Raw genomic sequence first — 7,961 nt, forward strand, 5'->3', positions numbered from 1 at the left:
ATTTATTTCTATATTACTCAATACAATTCTCTTCATCTGTCTCAGGACACAGGCAGTTGTGTCTGTGCGTGCGTGTGCATGTGCGTATGTGTGTGTATGTGCGTGTGTGCGTGTGTGTGTGTGTGTGTGTGTGTGCTTGTATTTCTATACTTTTCTGTGGACATTGATCTGTTTACACACCAGCACTGTGGGAATTCAGCTGTGGTGGGAACACAAAATGAGGTCCCCACGAAAATTACTAATGCTAGTCAATGCAGGAGTCATTGCTAATATACCCAACATCGAAATCTGGCATGTCCCAAATTGTCATTTTTGTGGAACAAAAAGTGTGTGTGTTTATGCCATGGTGGGGAAAGTATGCTCTCTCCACTACAGGCCATCAGTGGAACTGCAACTCATATACACATTCGATTACGTGGCCTGCAGAGGTCCTCTGCCACTTCATAGAACAGCTAGGGTCTTCAGGGCGACTAAAAAAAAGTGTATTGCAGGTTCCCATTGCTGATTACAAATATAAGTGGAATCAGAGTGAGAATCACAGCCTTCTCCCGCTGAAAGGTAGGAACAATGGGGTATGACACAGCGCTGGAGTCTAGATATGACTATTCTCATTGGTGTTGGTGGTGGCTCCGATTATAGCCTGGAGATCAGTGAAGACAAGTATATCCCTCACACTTCAGAGGAGAGTGGTTCCGACACCAGCAATAGTAGTGATGAGATACCATTGCGGGCAGGCAGAACAAAAAGAAAGAACACAGTGACTTGCTCTACACACATCGATTGTCTACCTGTTGGTAGCTGTGCTGTAAACACAGAAGGCCAAAAATCTGATGTGGTGTCCGTCCAAATACTTAAATTACCTAAAAAACACTGTATAACAAAAGAAGTACTGCCGATACAGTTAGACATCTGTCTCAAGAATATCCCGGCATATCGACCATGTTCATCATAATGAGACTGAAGCTGCATGGGCACTTAAACTTGAAGGAAAGGCACATGCAATTTCAACACCTTCAGAATAGAGGGAACATTGAACACAACCCTCTTGTAATAAGGATAGGACCTGGTATTCTGATTCCATGTAAATAAACTGGAAACGGTTCCCTAAGATATATATATGTATGTATATATATATATATATATATACAAGTTAACCCGTGCATGATACTAATGCATTCTAGTCAAATCAAGCTACTTAAGGTGTTAAAAAGGTTCTTGTCATACATTTGGGCCTAGCCCAGGCCTCCTCAGGGGAAGAGCGTTACTTCCCGACGCAAGCACCCTTTTTTAACGTGGTTTTGTCCACATGTCACCACCTCATCATTTTTCTCCATCACCTCATCCTTCATCTTTATCGCCACATCTATCCAGATGTCTATCCAGACACAGGGATCTCTCTCAGCGGTCCTGAGTATTACACTCCTCTCGCACTGTCACCCCCGGCAACCACCAACCACTCCCAACTGTCACCCCTGGCAGCCACCAACCACTCCCCACTGTCACCCCCGGCAACCACCAACCACTCCCAACTGTCACTTCTCCTTCAAGAAATATATATTTTATTTTTTCAAATCTTTATAAACACTTTTAACAATTAACAAATTAAATTAATAAATTAAAAACATCTTAGTATACCAAATTTCAGCCCTTTCTGAGGTTTTTTTCCCACACACACTAAGAATTTAGTAGGTCAGTGTATAACTCCGCCCAGCAGGTGGTGGCACTGCAGCTTGTTTTTTTTTTTTCACACAGACTAACACACGCCACTAGGCTTTTATATTATAGATAGATATAGATATAGATATAGATATAGATATATATATATATATATATATATATATATATTGTGAGAAAGTACACCATTCACAGGAATCGGACATAGGTATGCTGAACCATTTAGCTGTTTATTACTAGTTGTCAGGATGGTAAAACAGCTCCAATGCTGGTACAGCAATCATATCCAGTAACAGTACACGAAAATCCCCACCACCTACATCTGGCTAGACATTACTTCCCTGTCTGCTCGCCGGCCACTTACTGGCATCGGTGGTGCCACCCACACAGTGTCTTTATCCTCCACCCAAAGCACTACAACAAATCGCAGCAAGCCAATCACACCCATATGGAACACCTGTGTGTGTGTTTGTGCTAAGAGAGGAACCTAGGGAAAACGTAACCCTGTCTGCATGCTGCTGCTGCAGACTAACTGTGTTCCTACCTGTTGGCTTACATGGAACTGTGGCAAATATCCCTCTTTGCCACAATATATACATATATATATATATATATATATATATATATATATATATATATATATATACATATATACTGGGCAGGAGTTCTTCTGAGCAGGAACACTGAAAACTCTTTGCTCTCCTGGACGTCTGCATTGGTAATGGTGAGACTTCCGGGGAATAGGGTGCAATTGGGTTGTTCCTCGATACCAGGGCTTGTTCAAAGGTTGTCATATATATCTAATTTGATTTCCTACTGGATGTGTTACTTGAGGGACCATATTCTGGGTTAAAGTTGACACCTGTCCAATTTCATACTTTAGCATAAATAACAGTCACACATGATGAAGTGTTGTTTATTGCAGTTGGTCAATTCCTAGGACATTTTTAACTTGCCTCTGTCAAAAACTGTTGGATCACGAACAGTTGTGGAAGAATATTATTTTTCCTGTAATTGATAGTTAAAAAAATACTTCTTACATATGATCAGTCATGGTGTCTAAACTGCATAGCTCTTGTGTAACAATGATTGGTTTCCTTTCCACTAGATATTAAATATCACACTGTCCTTGATAACCCTAGGTTTGTGCAGGTGTGTTGGCAAAACACAGAGATTTTTTGATCAAAGCAAGCTGATACTTCAGTTTATACAGTATAGTGTGTTAGAAATTCGGCTACACTCTTTTCAGACCAACAGAAACATATTGGAATTCAATTCATTACATTCTATCTCAAGTGCCATTTGATCTTGTTTTGTCTCGATGCTGAGTACAGTAGAGGAAATGACCATTGAAAGCAAGAAACATGTCTTTATATTAAACGAGAGCACAGCAAATAAATTGTATAGAGTTCATGGATACATACACTGAAAACACAAAAATACACAGAAATGATTATAGGAACAAACATAGTAATTATTTCTAACATTAGATATAATAAAATGAATATTTTCATGCTAAACCTATAGATCCTATTTTAAACATGATTGTAGCCAAATATTTTTAAATATAATCAGTAGATCTGAACAGAGAAAAAAGATTTAAAGGAGACTCATTTGAACTAGTGAATAACTATGTAGTGAAAATACTCTAACTTTCTTCACCCTTGAAAAATAACTTAAAGCCAGAAATGGTCCACGCATTAAAATAATTGCTCCTAAAAGGTGCTCTCTCCACCCCTTTATCCCAATTATAATCATCTTGCTGTGTAAACTGAAATATAGCTTTTGCACTGCTCTCCCCACATTGCCGCAATACCACTCTGCTGCCCACACTGCCCCAAAACTACCCTGCTGCCCACACTGCACTAACACTACTCCACTGCCATCAAATATCTATTTTCAGGTATCTCCGCTTCTCTGCGTTGTTCCTGTGCCTGCTACAGGAGAAACCCCAGCAGAGACTTATGAGGCACCGCCCCCACTGATGAGTCTCACAGTGACAGCTCTATCCAACCCCCCCACCCCATCTGCCGCGCACGACCCCCCCCCCCCCCGAGACTTGCGACCAGTGGCACCCCCCTCACAGCTTTATCTTTAAAAGCTTTGTCTGAGCTGTTTCACATTTTACTTCATTTTTTATTCTTCTTTAAGTATTTAACTTTTTTTTTAAATTTACTTTGTCCAGGATAGGATGTGTTACCATGTAAAACCATTGGCTTGCATCTGAGACTTCCCATCCTATGTCAGGGCATGTAAACACATGCAATGCCCCCCATACAATGGTGTTTAACAGATAATAGGTAACTGTTATTTATTGAGTCCTTCTTAGAACTTCTTCTTGGAGTGTGAATTGCAGCAGGACATTCATGCTTGCTTGGGACACTCCATTACCAGATAAATCCTGAGAAGGAGACAGAGAGCTTACACTGATTGCTGCAAAGGCATCTGCATTGCTAACATCAAGTGATGTTGCGTCAGGCTCTGCACATGTAGCATATGTGCCAGGTTTACATCAAACACGCATACACACAGTCAGGTCATAAGCGCAAGAAAAGTTTGTTAACATTTGTTTTCATAGCGAAAACCAAATTTGCTATTAGGATTGCTAGAATATGGCAGATATAATCTACCTACTGACATATGAATGAAAGTAGCAAAAAAATAATTGACGAAAGCACCTATCAACTTCAGTTGTGAATTTACCATCGGCCAATCAGTGTGTATTGTCACCAGCCCTTAGGCACCCGCAACTGGTATGGTTTTGGCAGGCGTATCCAGGGGAGGGCTGGCAAATTTTAGCCTGGGGGACAAGTTTCGACTCTGCAGACTATTTTAAAGGGAAAAAATGCAGGTAGCCCAGTGACCCAGCCCAAAGTAGCCCACTGTGGGACCCAGTCCAGCCAGCCCATGGGTGTATCTGCTTTTCCATGCAGATCTGCATCTGTATAAGATTTTGAGAATGCACTCTTACTGTACTCCCCTCCCCGCAGGAGCAGGCTGGGCTGGGCTGCAGGGGGGCATTAGTCCCCCTGTCCAGTCCCGTAGTGGTCTACCTTGGAATGGGTCACTTTTATCCTTCAAAATATTCCTAATAGGCTGCTGAGCCAAGTCTCACCCCCTGAGCTAAACTTTGCCATCCCTCCCCTGGTCCTCTATCTCGCCTCTCCAGTCACAAGCAGACACAAGTGTAGATGGCTACAATTCAGCACACGCGCTTATGTGCGCATTCTTTTTGGGCAAATTAAGTTAATTTGCTGATTTTTCCGCTATGCAAATGTGCAAACGCCCACCTCGAAGTCAGGCCCAAGGTGTTTTGCGTTGTGCATCAGGTATACTTTATAAATGCTTTGAAACAAAATAAATATCCATCAATTACAACTAAAATACAACTGATAATGCAATCAAACTACTTTATAAATAACTCAACCTAATTACAATGTCCGAATTGCTTCCATGTTGTACCAGATACACTTCTTTTTCACATGGTCTTAATATTAACATCAAAGACATATTGTAAATTCAAACAATATTACTATCTGAAATCATGACCTTTTGAGAGCGCATTGATACAGCTATTGGTTATAACCCATGGAGTTTTCATCTGGAGAACATCTGACTAGCCATAAAAGTGCACAACAGGTACAATAACTAACACAGATATCCTGATTAATGCAGCTGTAGATGTAGCACTAGCAAGGCTCTCGTAAGTTAAGTTAAATGTCCATGTGCCGGATCCTTAAGATTATAAACTTTTAATGGACAATAGAGCACTAAGAAGAAGCACTTATCAATTTGATTTAACTGACTAATGCTGATTATTTAACTGATTACTGCTGTGTTGGCGAAAATATTTGGTTTTGGATACTATAAGTCTTTTAAATTTGCTAATGTTCAGACTTTGAAACATTGATTCCACCCCAATGGAATTTTCCATCTTATTGAATTAAATAATTTACAAAATATTACAAATATTACAGTTTTCTCTTATGGAAGGGGAATGCACACCTTACAGTACAACGCCCGTTTGTTTGGAAACAACTTAGTTGTCCAGAATATGCCCATCATGCACACATCACATTCAGGCACAAAGTGAATGCAGCTTCGAAATAATGTAAAATAAGGTTAATTTGGGAAGTAATAATCACTAGACCATTTTCCATGGAACATTTTCTTGCAGTTAACGTTCATTCTTGTGTTACATGTGTACTTCCCTACAGAGATCAATTAACCCTATTTTATATGATGTCTAGATGCATTTAGCAAATGCCTAAATGTATCTTGAGATGACCTCACCAGAGAAGATGAAATAGTGTGTGTTTTCTCAGCCTTAACAGCCTTAAGAAAGTGCATCAGACTACTCAATAACGATGTACCCCCTACCCTGTGTCTAACTAATGAAAAAATTCACTCTTTTCTTACTGATGATAATCAGATATCAATCTCTTTTGGTCATCAATATTCCGTTGTATTGAATCGACTGCTATCCCCATATTAATTTTTTTAACAATTTGGTAACATTATTGAAATGAGTGATCAGATTACAATGTATGGAGCAAGCATTTAAATACTTGTTGGGAATTGCCATTATTATTTTTTAAATTGTTGTTTAGTTGTACTATTAATACATCTTGGAAGCAACTGTGTGATAAATCAATGTTGTACCTTTGAGCAGCTGGCACTTTTCAGGCCACATTCAGTATGTGTGGCTGAACAGACTCCATCTTGTATCATTACCAAGTGATATATCAATTGCTCACATCTCTGATATATTATCAGCTAAAACAATGTTTTTCATGTATATCTGCAAGTTGTGCCCATTTTCTTTAAATGCAAGTTGCGTTCACATTGCGTTTGAAGATGCATCAGAATCATAATATTCCGGGGACAGTATGTATAATGTTTTTGTATGATCTCCTCGTTAAAGATCAAAATGTTTGAAAATCTCCTTAATACTTTAAATTCAGTTCCCTCTCCCATAGTGCTTGTACTCACAAAAAATAGAAATAAATATAGTTTTTATGGCAACTCTCTTATCCGTTCTTCTTTCCTTCGTTTTCAGTGTCTCTAATGGAACTCGTAGTTTTAATTCCTCATGTAAAACAAAGAAAAGAGAATGTTCCCTGGCATGATACCTTTATAACATTTTCATGCACTTAATATTCACAGCACTTGCATAAATTCAGTACTAGATTCTGCATAGCCTCACTTTGCCAATTCAGTACGAGATGCAACAGAACTTTTCTACAGCATGCAATTTTCACACATATATGGTGGACAAAACCCTCATCTTTATTATGCTCACAAAAGACTTGGGGCTAGATTTACTAATCTGCGGGTTTGAAAAAGTGGGGATGTTGCCTATAGCAACCAATCAGATTCTAGCTTTCATTTATTTAGTACCTTCTACAAAATGAAAGATAGAATCTGATTGGTTGCTATAGGCAACATCCACACTTTTTCAAACCCGTAGCTTAGTAAATCTAGCCCTTGGTGTAACTTGTGTGTTAATCATTTCCATGATCTCATGATCCTCTCTCCATGTCCTCCATACACAGGTGGATAATTAATCCGATTTGATTTACAAATGGAGCTTTGGAATTTGTTATACTGCACTCTTTCTTGGTGTCAAGGAAAGCAGCTCTCCAATCGTTCAGCATATATAAATAATACAAAATGTTATATAAAACAAGTCTCCAATTTGAGAACGGTTAAAACACTCAACATAGATAATGCTGGAAATACACATGTGGCAGAAATTTTAACCAGACAGATTGTGTAATTAGATTTCTAATCTGAATGCTTAGTACAGATGGATTCCTGGTATCTTAAGCATCTCAATGTTACAACAATAAAACACCAGGCCATTTCGTAAATTCTAGCACTTGCTAACGCGTTTTGACTCTTTCACAGAGTCTTGCTCAAGATGTGCTGGGAGGTGATGCTGTACGGTAGAATTGATACATCCGTAAAAGGCCAACTGATAAATCCCTCATCTACATAAGACACCCAGGAACACAGACTCACACTACAAAAAGAATCAGTGCATTCATATAAATATAATTGATATACCCAATGTTTATATCTTAATTCTCACCCACATCTTCTACACACCAAATCTAGGCAGTTTGCTACACACAGGTAAGCCCCCCCCCCTCCTCATTCTCATTATTTACAGATCCACAAACACAAAACCTCATCCTGCACCATGGAACACCTAAGCATCACAGTGGTAATAGCTTGTCCATAATATTGCTTTGCTGTTTTGCTACTGGTCTGTATATCTCTTC

This window comes from Mixophyes fleayi, chromosome 3, assembly GCF_038048845.1.
Source record: "Mixophyes fleayi isolate aMixFle1 chromosome 3, aMixFle1.hap1, whole genome shotgun sequence".
Lineage (NCBI taxonomy): Eukaryota > Metazoa > Chordata > Amphibia > Anura > Limnodynastidae > Mixophyes > Mixophyes fleayi.